The 15,324-nt window shown below is 48.5% G+C and overlaps 1 protein-coding gene across 2 annotated transcripts in view; it reads right to left on the bottom strand.

Moving 5' to 3' along the window:
- Positions 1–15,324, bottom strand: part of LOC146773073 (uncharacterized) — a 682,875-nt gene that overhangs the window by 146,683 nt on the left and 520,868 nt on the right. The gene's annotated exons all lie outside the window — the stretch shown is intronic.

Below are 15,324 nucleotides of genomic sequence, written 5' to 3' on the forward strand. Positions count from 1 at the left end.
CCAAAGAGTGTTTGCTGGTCAAAGGTGTGATTAAGTATTGATGTCTGGACCTCAGGCTTGAACCCTGATATCCTGAGCCAGGCATGGCGGCGAAGCAGGACACTGGTGTTTATGGCTCTAGAAGCAGTGTCTGCTGCATCGAGGGCACACTTAATGGAGGTGTTTGTGATTAGTTTGCCCTCCTGTATCAGGTCATGAGCTTGGCGTTTGTATTTCTCTGGAAGGTGCTGCATAAGAGCCTCTAATTCATCATAGTGTGCTCTATCATATCGCGCAAGCAGTGCTTGTGTATTTGCAATGCGCCACATGTTTGCAGCCTGGTAGGCGGTGCGTTTACCAGACGCGTCCAGAAGTTTAGATTCCTTGTCTGGTGGTGGGGCATCTCCTGAGGATTGGGAGTTAGCCCGTTTTCTAGCTGTGGAGACAACTAGGGAATCTAGAGGAGCAGGGCCCTTGATGTATGCAGGGTCTGTGGGTGCCGCCTTGTACTTCTTCTCTATTCTAGGGTTTAGTACTCTGGCTCTGACAGGGTCTTTGAATACCTCTGTAGCGTGCTTGGTGACACCCTTAAGCATGGGTAAAATAGCAGTGGAACGATCTTGTAAATCAAATGTATCCAGTAGGAAGTCTTCTTCCACTGGTTCAGTGTGCATGTCCACCCCATGGTAGTGTGCTGCTCTCTGCACTAAATGGTGAAACCCTAAGGAGTCCTCTGGAGGAGACGGCCTTGATGGGTATAGGTCGTCTTGAGGTACATTGGGTACATCAGGGTTATTATAATCCTCCCATGGATCTGGGGTCCCTGGTGGAGTGGAATCCATTGGGGCGTCCCCTGGGTCATTGTCCGGGTCCCTGTCATCCGGATCTGGGGATGGGGCCGGATCGTAGTGAGGTAAAGGTGGAGGGGGTGGTGGTGGGAGGGGGGGTGGCAGTGGGGAGGGTACTCTAAGGGGAGAAGTAGCTGAGTCCCTCTTTTTGGGTGGAGGAGGAGGAGCCGGAGCCTCAAGGCGACGCTTCTTAGTAATCACAGTCAAAAGGCCAGTCTTTGGATCTCTGGACAAAGTCTTTTGTAAAGGGTCTGGTGTAAACAGAGCCAATGGCGCCGAGTCGTCTGTCGGCACCGGCGATTTCGGAACCGGAGGTTTCGATGTTCTGTGTACGCCATGCTTTTTGGAGGTCTCCGTGTGTTTCGGCGTCGAATGCTGTTTCGGCGCCGGAGCGTCGGTGCCGACCGATTTCTGTTTGTGTTTGGTCGGCGCCGAGTGTCCAGGCTTCGGCACCGGTGGTTTCGGAGTCGAGCTGGATTTTGCAGGCTTCGGTGCTGAGTGGTGGTTATCGGCACCGGGCGTCGGCTGGCTCGATCCCGAGCTGCCGTGAGACTTTGAGTGCTTCGACACCGGGCCCGAAGGTGGGGTGATCGAGGCTTTGGTTTTGGTTTTGCCCAGGCCGGCAGGCGAGGGAGTAACCGGAGTCTCTTTGGTTTTCGGTGCGGGGCTGGGAGGGGGTATTGTACTCACGGCCCGCTGTCCTGGTGTTACGTCCTCCCGGTCGGAGTCGTCGGCCTCGGAAGCGCTGACGATGTCTTCTCCCAGTTCGGTGTGTGTCTGCCCCGAAGCTTCGGCGTCGTCTCCGAAGATGTCCGGTGGAGCTGTCGAGGATGAGTGCGCCATGGTGCGTCGAGCCCTTCGATCTCGGATCGTTTTCTTCGATCGAAAAGACTTGCAGGCGGGGCAGTCTCGAGCCTCGTGTTCTGGAGAGAGGCAAAGGTTACACACCTGATGGAGGTCGGTGTGGGGAAATTTAGACCCACATTTTGGGCACTTTTTAAACGGAGTCCTTTCCATCGGCCGGGACCGGAGTCGCGGAGGGCCCGAAGGCCGGTGTCGATGTACGGGATGGAAAAAGTGCCGCTTCGAGAGATGAAGATGATGAGGAACTCGAAGAATCGAGGATTTTCCGTCGAGGCTGGAACCGTAGAAGTTCGAAGCCGGAGCACGAAGTATCACATCCGAGCCCGATGGCGGAAAAAAACAATCTGAGGATGGAGCCGAAGCCCATGCGCAGTACGGACCGAAGGAGGAGTCACCAAACTCGTGACTTCCAAAGACGGTCCAAGAAGAAAAACAAACTGCAAACATCCGGGCCCAACACCAGATGGCGACCTATGCTAAGTGTACAATCTGCAGCTCATATGCCTCGAACCTACTGATTTTGAAGATCGTCCCATTAGGACCTGTTGCTTTGTTCACCACAAATCCAAACCTGAACCTGGCATTGATGAACAAACTTTACAACAGCAAACTGTAACCCATTTTAGTGAAGTACAAATGCTGAAAAGTTTAAACTCTATGTCATGTAGCTTCTCAAACAGGACATTTAATGGATTTCATGGATCTCACAGAATTAACACCACACAATGATGCATATATCAAGTAACCACCTCGGCATTAAAGCAATTTCAGCACAACTTGTTTGGCAAGCTGCGATTAGAGGCCCACTCCCTCCAGCTAAAATGTACAAAGGCCAAATAGGAGTGCCACTTACTCTGATCACTGCCTGCCCTCCACTTCAAAGTCTTAAAGGAAAACAGAATGGGGGCGGCTCTGGGTAGTATAGAGTTGTATACTGCTTATGGTGCATGTTTTACATGCAATCCCCATCATTTAGAATATATATGGAAGAATACTACTGGCTAAGGTCAGAGACACCCCTGCCCGATACTGTACTGGGAGAAAGATGGGGCAAACAGAATGGGGCCAGCTCTACGGAGTACTGTGTGCAGATACTAATTATGGTGCATGTTCTACATGAGATCTCTCAAAGCAAGGGTACCATTTAGTGTGTATGGAAGAATGCTACTGGCTAAGCTCTGAGACAGTCCTGTTTGCTGCTGCCCTTGGAGAAAGAAGGTTCAAACAGAATGGGAGGAGCACTGGAGAGTTCTGTGCATATATACGGCATAGGGTGCATGCCTCTATATAAGAGTATCAAGGTAGAGGTACCATCTAGTATGTATGGGATAATGCAAGGAGACATCTGTAACTATAACTGCCCTGACACAAAGAAGATGGAAACAGAAAGGCACCTCGTTGGGGAGGTGTATGTGTGGCATATGGTACCCGCCTCTACATGAATTCTCACAGCAGAGGTACCATCTAGTATGAATGGCATCTCATACATTATTGCTCTTTATACATCATCATGCAATCATTCGAAATGTATGATATTAAACTTTCTCCAGTGCATTTTCAACACCCTACCCTTTGTCATAGTCCCATCTTCTTTGCATGTGCTGTCCTACCACACCTGGTCTGTTCAACAAACATGGTGCCTCAAAAGCAGATCAGAATTAAAGACAGTATATAACATAGTGTGCCTAATAGGGAATCTTGTGTTAAACATACCTCATCAGCAACAAACATCTTATCTAACAGCCAGAATGCTCAAAGGCAGGAATGTTCGTTTTACAAATGCAGATGTTACAGTCCACATTTAAAAATGACTCCAGTAATCACTGGTCCTAGAGCAAACCTTTCCACATTTTCAAAATTCATCATGCACACATACAGAGCCAATGAATCATACATTTGTGAATCAGTGTATACAAAATGTTACATAAGGCAAAGGAGAACAAAAGGTGTCAAATCACATGCCACCCATACTGGTAGGCATATTTTAAGAGTGCTTGGTCTGGAGAAGGACAAACTCAGGATTCATAACACAGTGGTTAGGGTCAACTTTAATAGAATTTATTTCTACCAAAGCGAACCTTTCTTAGCAACATCAGGATAGAAAGACTGGGAAAAACATAACTTTCTAACCTGTACGATGCAACTCTTAGATGGCAGTTCATAGCTCACTGTGCTAGATTACGAATGTAACTTATGAACTGCACAGTAACAGCAAGTAGTAACCCACTGAGCTGTTGGAGATGATGACGGAACGCTGAAACTTTTCAGATACTCATGCCCAGTCACAGATCTGGGTTGAATCCACCATCGTTCTTTAGCCACCCCAGTTCAGATCCAGCTATATGCAAATCAGTCTTGACCTTTGTTCACCCCAAGTTGGCAGGGCATGCCCAGTCGTGGGTCCGGTGCTCACTTTGCCACTGGATTCAAGCTAGTCTGGCTGATGAGGAGTGTTACCCCGAAACCAGTCCCAGGATGCTTGCTTCCAATTCAGGGAAGACATCGCTTGGCAGTTCGGGCTGGACTGTTCCCATAAGGCACAGGGTCAAGACTTATTTGCATATAGCGGTGTCTGAACTGGGGTGGCGAAGTGAGCTAAAGAACGATGATGGATTCAACCCAGATCTGTGACTGGGGTGAGTGTCTGAAAAGTTTCAGTGCTGCGTCCATCACCTCCTTGTGTTTGCTTTGTTTGCCCTAAGTTGGCAGGGTATGCCAAGATGTGGGTCCCTTGCTCACTTTGCCACTGGATTCAAGCTAGCCTGGCTGATGAGGGGTGTTACCCGAAACCGGTCCCAGGATTCTTGTTTCCGGCCCAGGGAAGACATGGCTTGGCAGTTCGGGCTGGACTGTTCTCATGAGGTACATGGTCAAGACTGATTTGCATGTAGCTGTGATTGAACTGGGGTGGCGAAGACAGCTAAAGAAAGATGATGGATTAAACCGAGATCTGTGACTGGGGTAAGTGTTTGAAAAATTTCCATGCTTCATCTCCTTGTGTTTACTTCGGTGCTTCATATTATAACAAAACAGACACTGTTAGCACCTGCCTTATACTGGTTGTGCAGCCCCGCAATTAGGAGCGTAAAACTGACTCTGCTCTGGCTGTTAGGGAGCAGCGTTGTGACCTATAGTGTCAAAACATCTCTAAAAACACACGACTCCCGCCCTGCAGCTAAAATAAATTTGCACCAGGCCCGGCCCTCCACCTGGTCATCTGGTGTCACTGCAGAACATAAACAACAGCCAGGATCTGGCTCTTCTGTACCATCACCAAGAAGCCTGCAATGATTATCCCAGCCGGTGGCTGAATTTGGATTTTTTTTCCTGCTACTATGCTCGCCACACAAACGCCATTGTGTGACTCTCACAGTGTGCTCTCTATAGTCGTGCTGCTGGCAGACAGCTGGAACTGGCACAGCGTAGAGAGATTTTTCTGCTGTGTACAGTCCAGATTCTGCCCCATGGACAGTTCAGCCTAAAAACTGCAGTGGGACAGCACTAGGCCAGAAGAGGGTTGGGAGGGGCAGGAAGTTAAAGACATAGCTGAAAGGTCAAAATATGTTTATTCAGTCAGCTTTGATTGTCTTCACCTTCATGTAACACATATATAAAATAAAGGTGCACTGCCGGTTTAAAATATAAGATAAATCCAAGTTAAAGTAATCAGTAGGAAATGCATTTGTTGCATTACGAAACCTTAAGGATTAATTAAGTAACTGCAGATATCTACGAGTGTAATCAGACAGTAAAGGAATAGATTACTGGTTCGGAGAGGGGTAAGGAGTGGTGGTTAACGACTTCTGTATTTATAGTGCTACGAGGTCCCAGACGATTTCTAAAAGCACAATGAATATGCTACTCATTATTTTAACATAGTATAGAATGTTTTTCGACATGTCATATTTCGTTGTGGAATGTCATTCATAAGTCACTGCAAAAATTGAAATGTCACACATTAGCGATCTGAATACTTGGCAGCTATGATATTAACCCTCTGGGTTATTTTACACAAGTGAAAATTGCCACAAGACAAAACTCCTATCTCTCTCCAGCAGGTACATTAATCACCGGAGTTAACTTGACACTTTATTTGTTGCCCGAAAACTGCTCAATGTACAAGAAACTTTGTAGTGCTTTTAAAAAGAGCTGTACTGCTATCAAACTGTGAAGGAAAAGTTACAGTACTGAAGAAAAGAATATTTAGAAGTGAAGGCTTATTTAAAACACTGCCCCTGTTACTGTGCCGGTTTGATCCCATGTCAAATGGCAAGGCCAGCGCCTGCAATACACTACCTCTACACATAACAGAGGAAGCACTTCTATTTGGTGCTGTGTCCTTTCCCTAACCTTACCCCCCAGAGAGACGTGCATCTAGTTTGTTTCTGAAGTGCCACCATTAAAAACAGTAAACAAACAATGGAGAAAACTTACTTGTTGGTTCAATCTCCCAAAGATAACTCTCACACGACCTGCCCGAACCCGGCGCCCGAGGTCCAACCGACTCACTCAGTCAGAGTGACAAATGAGACAAGTCACTCACCCATGGCCCGAAATTGGGAATTGGTTCTGTTCCTGTTAGTCACTGCAGGCATGCACACCACCAAGTGCGTGGTGCGCGCTAAATGTCAGTACGGTTCACTGCCGCGGGAGAGCTCTGGGGGATAACGTTTGCAGGGCCGTCATTGGTAGCGCTACCAGATTGACGGCCCTGAGACTCAAACAAGCTAGTAACACATATATCATCCTTAGGTGGTGTCTGCAGTGCGGTAGCACTTACACACACTGGCCAATGAGGCCCAGTCATGCTGCGCACTTCGTTGTCCATTCACGGCTGGCTGCGAATGATGATCATGGTGAAGCCGACACTGCTAAGGCGCCGCTCCAGCTTGTAAAAATGGGCACAAGGGGTCAATAAACGTCCAACAAGTAGCCTGACGCAATTAGTTTTTTTCTCTCGCACAAATGGGAAAGATGTTGCCCATTTGTGCGGGAAATAGCCCAATCAGGCAACTCTGCCCTCATGAGCCAATGAAAGCTCATGGGAAACCACCATTTTGGAAATGTAATTACAACATAGTTTTTAGTCCAGCCAAAGAGACCCTCTTGTGACTTCTGTGCACTGCAGTGTGAAACAACAGCATCTTCAACCCTGCCAGGATGCTAGAATATACTCGTTCCGGAATGCACTCTGAAAAGAAAACATTTCAGAAACACAGTATGTATTGTCGCTGAAAAATAAAATAAATCACAATACTTCAAATGAGAAAAACAAGTTTATAATGGAACAGTAACCACTCACTGATGGTCTTGGAGGGGACGCCGACCCTTGAGGGAACCCATAGGGTAGCGGAGCGCAAGGCTCGAGCAGCCAGAAGCCGTGAAAATCCACATGCAGAATTGGGCAGTGTGGTTTAAAGTGCCCAGCCAGAGGTGCGAGTTTTGGCTGAGGCGTGGCCAAATGAGACAGAAGCAGCACACACTGCTTAGCTGTCGCGGTTGTCGGCCTTAGTCTGGGAGATCTGCAAAGTGGACTTCCTGTGATTCGGGGGGTCACACCATGACTTGAGTGGAGGGGGGTTCTAAGCCATAGCACGGTTAAGAGGTCCAGACGAACCTTAACACTTAGGTGAACACATTTCTGAAGCGTATGGGTTGGGAGCGCATCAGGCACCGCCTCATTAACTTCACATCCCAAGCTACTACGCAGATGTAGGGGGTCACTTGGCCGGGATGGACATGTGCCATCTGAACATTGTAGGGGCACTTAAGAGTGTGGGGATTTCTTAGGGGAAGTTACTGTTGGGAGGACATGGCGAGCTGTCATGGAACCACCAGCAGTGTGTTGGAGACAGCACCAATAGAATGACAAGAATAACACTAGAAGTCTAAGCAAAGAATCAAAAACAAACAATGGAGCAGAAGAGTGGCAAAATTAATTTCAAGACATAATCAGAAGCCACCATCCTACCATATACCGATTCATTGAAACACTTAACAAGCGTTGGTAATGCATCGGTTTAGCCTATGTGATAATGAGCTGTTTTTATCAATCACCATCTGGGAGAAAGGGAGGAAGGAAAGAGTGAAGAGGATGTGGTGCAGAGGCCAGAGCTGCTGACCCGAAAGCTGGGGATCACGGTTTGAGTCTTGGTGGGACAACAACCTGTGATTTTGGGCAAATCACTTAATCTCTCAGGGTGATAAATTGTGCTATATAAATGTGCTGCAAGATGAAAAAGCAGAAATACGCAAACAAGTATGAAAAAATTGTTCCACCAAAGTGGATGTTAACCGCAATTTTGGATACGGGAAACTGAAAAGAGAAACAGAGGAGCAACAAGCATTGGTAAATGCAGGTAAATATGCTACAGCCAATAGAAATGGAGGAAAAGTGAGTGGCAAGCACAGGAACCAATGAAAAGCCAGGAAAGAGAGTAAGCTCCTTTTAAGTTTATATTAAAAGCAATAGATTTCACAAGCACATCCTAAATCCTACACATGCATAAAATTATTTGGAAACAAGTAAATCTATGGAATGAACTACCACCCTTATAATACTTTGAATCCACAGCATGCACACTACTATAAACAAGAACACTACACCAACAAAACACATTTATTTATAATTGATTGAATAAAACAAATTATACTCAATAAATAAAGACAGTAAGCACCATAGACAGAATATACATAAATGAATTAAAAACACCATAATCCAAACACATGGAAATGTAATTATAAAAGGAATAAAATATACATGTAAAACACTTCCACCCACAAAATAGGAAAAATGTAAATAATACTTACAAGTCATTACCAGTAGGGTGCCTTGAAAACCCCATCAATCCAATATATATCCACAAATGGTAACCCCCCCCAAAAATGCAAAAATGAACCCAACCTAAAATTGTAAAAAATGACTGCATAAACAATTATAGCATAATGCAGTTGTAAAAATTGCAAAACACCCTAAACAATATCAAAATAAAAAAATAAAAAAGTTGTTAAAAAACCTGTTTAAAAAAATCTCTGAAGTGAAAATCATAAAAAACACCAAAAATAAAAGTCCTTAAAATCAAGAATTTTCTCTCCTGTAAAATGAAAAGCATAGAAACACAACTCATCCAATGTAAACTCAAATAAAATTGAATAAAAGAAATGCATAGCATACACTTAACATTTCCTACACAAAGCACATAGAATACATACATTTTAAAATATAAACTTTGATGAAAATTCTCAAAAGCATAGAAACCTAGTAAACAATCTACCAAAACCCACCTTCACTAAATAATTATACACAAAAACCTATAACACAGCAACACTTTTAAAACATTAGAATTAAAATGCAACATTAGAATTAACATGCAATCCAAAACCAATGATACACCCAAGTGTAGACAGTACACCAAATATTGTCACCAACATCCAAAACACAATTATCCAACACTAGAATACACTCATTAACATTTAATACGACCAGGGGGGCGCTAGAGGGCGCCAGACCGACATGGCCACACATCAGTGAGGCTCTCGCCAGCCGGGCGCTTCAATGCTTCACTAGTCCATCCTGCATCTGGGGACCGCAGATCGGACCAGCTCGAATGGTTGGGCTAAGGCCGCAGACTACCTACACTGAATTGTGAATCATTCTGATCGGCGGTTCGGCAGAAACGACCGCCAAAACTTCCTGCGGCCGCTGTTGCTGTTCATCTGGAACGCGGAGGCCGGCTGCCGTGCACACGCTGCGACGGGGATCCGGCGTGCGCGGTAGGCCGCGGAGCGCGGCCGCTAACGGAGGAGGGGACCGGTGTCCGGCGCTCATACGGGACCCCTGCTGATCATCACGGACCATCCGACGTGCCGGTAAGGCGGGGGCGAGCTGTGGCCATGCGGGAGGCTTTAGATCACGGGGCTGCCATCTAGAGACTGTTCTCGGCTGGTGGGCCGGCGGAGAGAGGATCTGTGAGGCTCGGCGTGGATCTGACAGCAGTGGATGTAGTGGAGTCTTGGTTGCTACTGCCCCCCCCCCTCCGAGCTTGCTGCGAGGACCTACCTGCCATATATCTTGATCTTGTCGACCCGGACGGGAGTTGCGGGTGGAGGTGACCCTGCGGAGGGCGGAGGTCGCGGGCGGCACCTGGCGCCTCGCTAGGAAGCAGCGCTATCGACTCCCCGCGTGCGGCCCTCCCTACCCCTGCGGCCCTGGAGGATTGTGAGTCGCGGTGTTGGGGGGGGGGGGTCGCCGAGTGCACCGAAGGGACTGTTGGAGCTGGTGGCCGGCTGACTTTGCGGGTGGTGCCCGGCTGGGCTATCGCCAAGGGCCGTGGCCTCTCTTCTGGCGGGGACCCCTGCTTCTGGCGCCTTGTGCTGGAGGACTCCCATCTGTCTGCATATCTATGGGCCCTCTGCTTAGCTGCCATTGAGAGTGATTCCTGGTGAGGAGTGTCCGACGTGCTGCCTAATTCCCATTTTGCCACACGCGCCCAGGCATTGACTGTCATATTGAGACTGCTCCGTGTTGGCTATCAAACTTGGGGACTTGGTCGTCAACTGACATAATGGGGAAGGCAGATGCTAAACAATCCCGGCTCCCATTCGAGTCCCAAAAGAAGAAACCCCGTGCCCCACCGCTGGGAGAGGGCGATTCCGATGGGGGCGACGCCGAAGAGGTGGATTGGAAGGCACTCCTTTTGAACATGCAGACCAGCCTCACGTCCATTGATTCTAAGATTGACGGCATGTCTCGTCGTCTGGACTCCGTAGTGCACAGACTAGACCAGCAGGAAGAGGGGGCTAAGGAGGCGGAACAGCGGATTTCGGAGCTAGAGGATGGGGCATTGGCCACCACGTCCAAGGTTTCGCAAATGGAGAGATTGTTGAAAGTTATCGCCGACAAGAACGAGGACTTGGAAGCGAGATCGCGCCGCAACAACGTGCGCCTTATTGGTCTGGCGGAGACTACCTCCGTAGGGAAAATGGAACTTTTCATTGAAAAACTCCTGTCTGACCTCTTTGGCGCAGATGCCTTCTCTTCACATCTGGTGGTGGAGCGGGCTCATCGCACTTTGGGCCCCCGCCCCGTGCCCGGGGCGCCCCCGCGGCCTGTGGTCATCCGCCTCTTAAATTACAGAGATCGGGACACTCTACTCCGGCTAGCCAGGGAAAAGCAACCTGTCCTTTTTGAAAATACCACGCTATCCTTCTTTCCGGATTTTACACAGTCAGTGCAAGAGGCACGTCGTAAATTTGGACCGGTCAAGAAACGACTGCTTCAAAATGGACTTCAATATTCCATGCTATACCCGGCCCGGCTACGGGTGCTCCATCACGGTAAGCCCCATGTATTTCAGGATCCGTCCCAGGTTGAACTCTTTCTGAAAGACTGCAAAAAGTCTGCTGAACCAGCCCGATCCCCTCTGGAGAGGGCAAGGTCACGATCCCCCACTTCTGCCCTTGACTGATTTGGGATTTCCAGCTGTTACTATGTTCCATTATTGATACTCTCATGGGTTGGCCTTGCTCTACCTATGCCCTTCTGTTAAGTTTTAGTGATGGTTACACAACTATCTATGTGCCTTGGCCCTTTATTGTTGAGCTACCACTTGTTAGGCCTTGCTGGTTTCGATGGTTCCTAGATGATGTTTACATTTGATTGTGCCCTGGCACCAACCTCCCCCTCCCGCGTTTTCCGCTGGATCTTGGCTCCAGGGGATAGCGGGTGCAATATCGGGGGAGTGGGATGGTGGGTCTGGACCCCCGGTGTCCCCCTCTTGGGTGTTCCCCAATAAGTAAATGACAGGACATTGTAGGATTGTAAGGGGTGGGGGAGATGCCCGACATGATTGGGATGTCGGAGTGGGTGGGTGGGTTCTCGAGGGGATGTTCTGGGTTTGTTTTTTTTCAGCATGAACTTTGCGCATATACTTGTTGAAGTAGCACAGTGTGCCACCTTTGGTAGACAAATGCACCGGTGGAATTGCTGCCTGATGAGCCTCTCAACCTGTAATCCCACTATCAGCAAACTTGACCCACGCCATGCACACTGAACGGGGAGGGGGGGGGGCTGCTCACTGCTATTACCTGGAATGTCAGGGGACTGGGGGACCCGAGAAAGCGACGGCGAATCCTGGGTGCATTAGACAGGTTGAATGTCCAGGTTGTATTCCTGCAGGAGACTCATATGGACCCCCTCCGCAGGGGCGCCTTCGCTGCCAGATGGGCTGCACACTCGATTCATGCGCCCTACTCGTCCTATGCAAGAGGCACTACTATTCTATTAAAAAGAGGCGTTCCCTATGTTCCCCTGGGTACTGCCACAGATCGCGAGGGTCGATATTGTATAGTGTGGGGCAGGATGGGTATCGAGACTATTACCTTGGCCTGCTCTTATGGTCCCAACTGCGATAACCCGAGCAGCTTCATTGCTCTCTGGAACAAGATCCGGGAAGTGGGCTCCACACATCTCATCTGGGGGGGAGATTTCAACGCTGTTTTAGACCCCGCTTTGGATAGGTCCAACCCATCTATACACCACTATACTCTCTGCTGTTCTTCAACATATTGGACGCTATGCTGTTTGTTGGGGGCTGGATGCTGATCGACTAACCCACGGGACTGCGAGGACCACGGAGCATTGCGCTCCACTAACTGTGCTCACCTGGTTCCTCTTCCCGCCTGGTTCCTCCCTCCCCCGCCACGCCTCGCGGCCCCCGCTTCGCGGGAGCCGCTCGTTGGCCTCAAGCGTATAAAACCTTGGCTGGGGCTTTTCAACGGTGGGACTCTCTGCTGTTCTTCAACGTATTGGACGCTATGCTGTTTGTTGGGGGCTGGATGCTGATCGACTAACCCACGGGACTGCGAGGACCACGGAGCATTGCGCTCCACTAACTGTGCTCACCTGGTTCCTCTTCCCGCCTGGTTCCTCCCTCCACCGCCACGCCTCGCGGCCCCCGCTGCGCGGGAGCCGCTCGTTGGCCTCAAGCGTATAAAACCTTGGCTGGGGCTTTTCAACGGTGGGACTCTCTGCTGTTCTTCAACGTATTGGACGCTATGCTGTTTGTTGGGGGCTGGATGCTGATCGACTAACCCACGGGACTGCGAGGACCACGGAGCATTGCGCTCCACTAACTGTGCTCACCTGGTTCCTCTTCCCGCCTGGTTCCTCCCTCCACCGCCACGCCTCGCGGCCCCCGCTGCGCGGGAGCCGCTCGTTGGCCTCAAGCGTATAAAACCTTGGCTGGGGCTTTTCAACGGTGGGACTCTCTGCTGTTCTTCAACGTATTGGACGCTATGCTGTTTGTTGGGGGCTGGATGCTGATCGACTAACCCACGGGACTGCGAGGACCACGGAGCATTGCGCTCCACTAACTGTGCTCACCTGGTTCCTCTTCCCGTTCAAGCCCCCTACTCCTCCTCCAGGCTTATCTCTGCCTACGTCCAAGCGCACTAGCGGTACGCGCGCGGTACGAGGCCCGGAGCGAAGCCCGGGCAAAGGGCGGGCCCTCTGTGGCCCTCAGAGGCCAGAGGAGGCTGGGCTGGGCCATAAACCTTAGCCGGTTGTACTTCGCTCCCTTGTTTTTACTGGTAGGATTATAGGCCATGAACTGTCGTGAAACCAGAAGCATGGCCGCTGTAGGAGCTAAAAAACTTACAGGAACCTTGGATGATTTTATCACTCGCACTCATGCGCTAATTGATGAGGGTATAACTTTAATGGATAGGAGAGTGTCCCAAGACCTGGCCATGGCCAAACGATCCTCCTTGGGCCTTATAGCACAGGCACAGACACCCAACACTGATTCTCGGACAGATATACAGGTTCTAGTACATAGTACTGGAGAGACTGGGGATCTTGACGCTTTAAACACCTCACAGGATCTGGAGGCTTCTCCTAACCTTCATTTCCTATCAGAATGTGGAGTGCAACAAAGTGAGTCAAATACCTCTAACAATATATCTGTTACAAAAGAAAGGGGTCGGACAGAAGGGGCTATCCCTAAGCAAATCCGAAAAACCAACAAATCATCTATTCATAAAGGAAAGAAGGTTCGAATTCCCCCTAACCCCCCTAACATGGATAAATTGCCAGTAGCTTTACCTAGTTCCACAGAGGGACCGCATGTTATTAAGAGTGGCTTACCCCTGAGCCTTCCTGATGATACTATTATCGACCATAGCCTGGAGGAAATCCTGGAGTTGACCGGGGAAGCGGGCAACTCAGCAAAATCTCCATTACAGGAGGGCTATGGCTCAAGCATGAGTAATACCACTATTTTTAATATGTTAAAAGTACTGCTGGAACCCTTAGAGGCTAGATTACGCTGTTTGGAAACTGTCCTAAAAAACATACATAAGGACATAAGTGCCCCTAGTTTCACCTTGAATAATAGAACTGCCCAGGTTATTATCCCAGCTAAAAAGGTCAATAAGCCTTCGGTGGCTGTTAATAAACCGCTGGAGACTACAAAAATGACCCCCAAGAATTCCAGTAACGCTATAAACCAGGATGGCATCACTATAAAAGCCCCCAGAACCGATCAAACTCAGAAAACAGATCAATCTCTGATAACAACCAAGAGCAATTCAACCGCTCAGGCTACATTAAGTGATCGCTTATCCCAGCCTCTAAATTTTGATGCACCCGACAGAGCCAAGGGCATGGCCCGTAGAAACATCCATCTTCCCCCTGATGCCTGCCCTTACGTAATTATTCTCACTGGCGTTACCGAAATCTCTTCGCCAGAAGTTGAATCGTATCAGGCCCTGAAAAATAAAGTATGTTACTGGCTATCTAAAAATTATCCTCTCCCGCCAAACATACCGTGCAATATTTTAATGATTGAGAGAGCTCCGTGGGTAGGAGGTAATAGAAAAAACCTACGAGGGGACTGTGTAGTGGTCACTTTTGAGAATACTGAGGTTGTAGAGTTCATTTGTAGTAGTGGATCCCCTAGATTCCAGACGAACACGGTGGTTGCTAGACCTTTGTCTTATTTTTATCTCCCACAAAATCAAGCTGATAACCGATGGAGTTGGTTAAAAGGACCCCATGACAGTAAATTTAGACAAAGATCTAATCCCCCCTGGGAGATACAACCCCATGGGTGGGAGGAGGGGTGGAATGCGGGATGGAATCAGGTAAGGAGCAGAAGAGGTAGACCACGTCAAGGCGGCCCTCTTGTTGGTTCACATTACAGCCAACCCTATCATTACCAACAGTTTACAAATGGTCTAGATAATCCCTTGCACTTTCCAATAGCTAATCGTTTTGAATGTCTGTCAACTACAGATTGTGTTGACTGACAAATACAGAGCTTGGAATTTGATCGGAGTTCCCAGATTATTCCTACTCAACCAATTAAGGCTGTTGCTATGGAGGACTCGATTAAACTAAACCCTTCTTATACCCCTGATAAAGATCCAGCAGAGGGTGATCGTCGGGGTGCGCTTACCCCTTCTAATGCAGATTCATCATACTGCAAATTTCTCACCTGGAACGTGGCAGGTTTAAATGTAAAGGCTCTAGACCCCATATGGCAAGGGTTTGTAAAACAATATGACGTCTTGGCAATCCAAGAAACATGGGATACCACTAGAAGTTTCTCATTGGATGGTTTTTGTAGTTTTT

Source organism: Triturus cristatus, chromosome 12 (genome assembly GCF_964204655.1).
Source record: "Triturus cristatus chromosome 12, aTriCri1.1, whole genome shotgun sequence".
Classification (NCBI taxonomy): domain Eukaryota; kingdom Metazoa; phylum Chordata; class Amphibia; order Caudata; family Salamandridae; genus Triturus; species Triturus cristatus.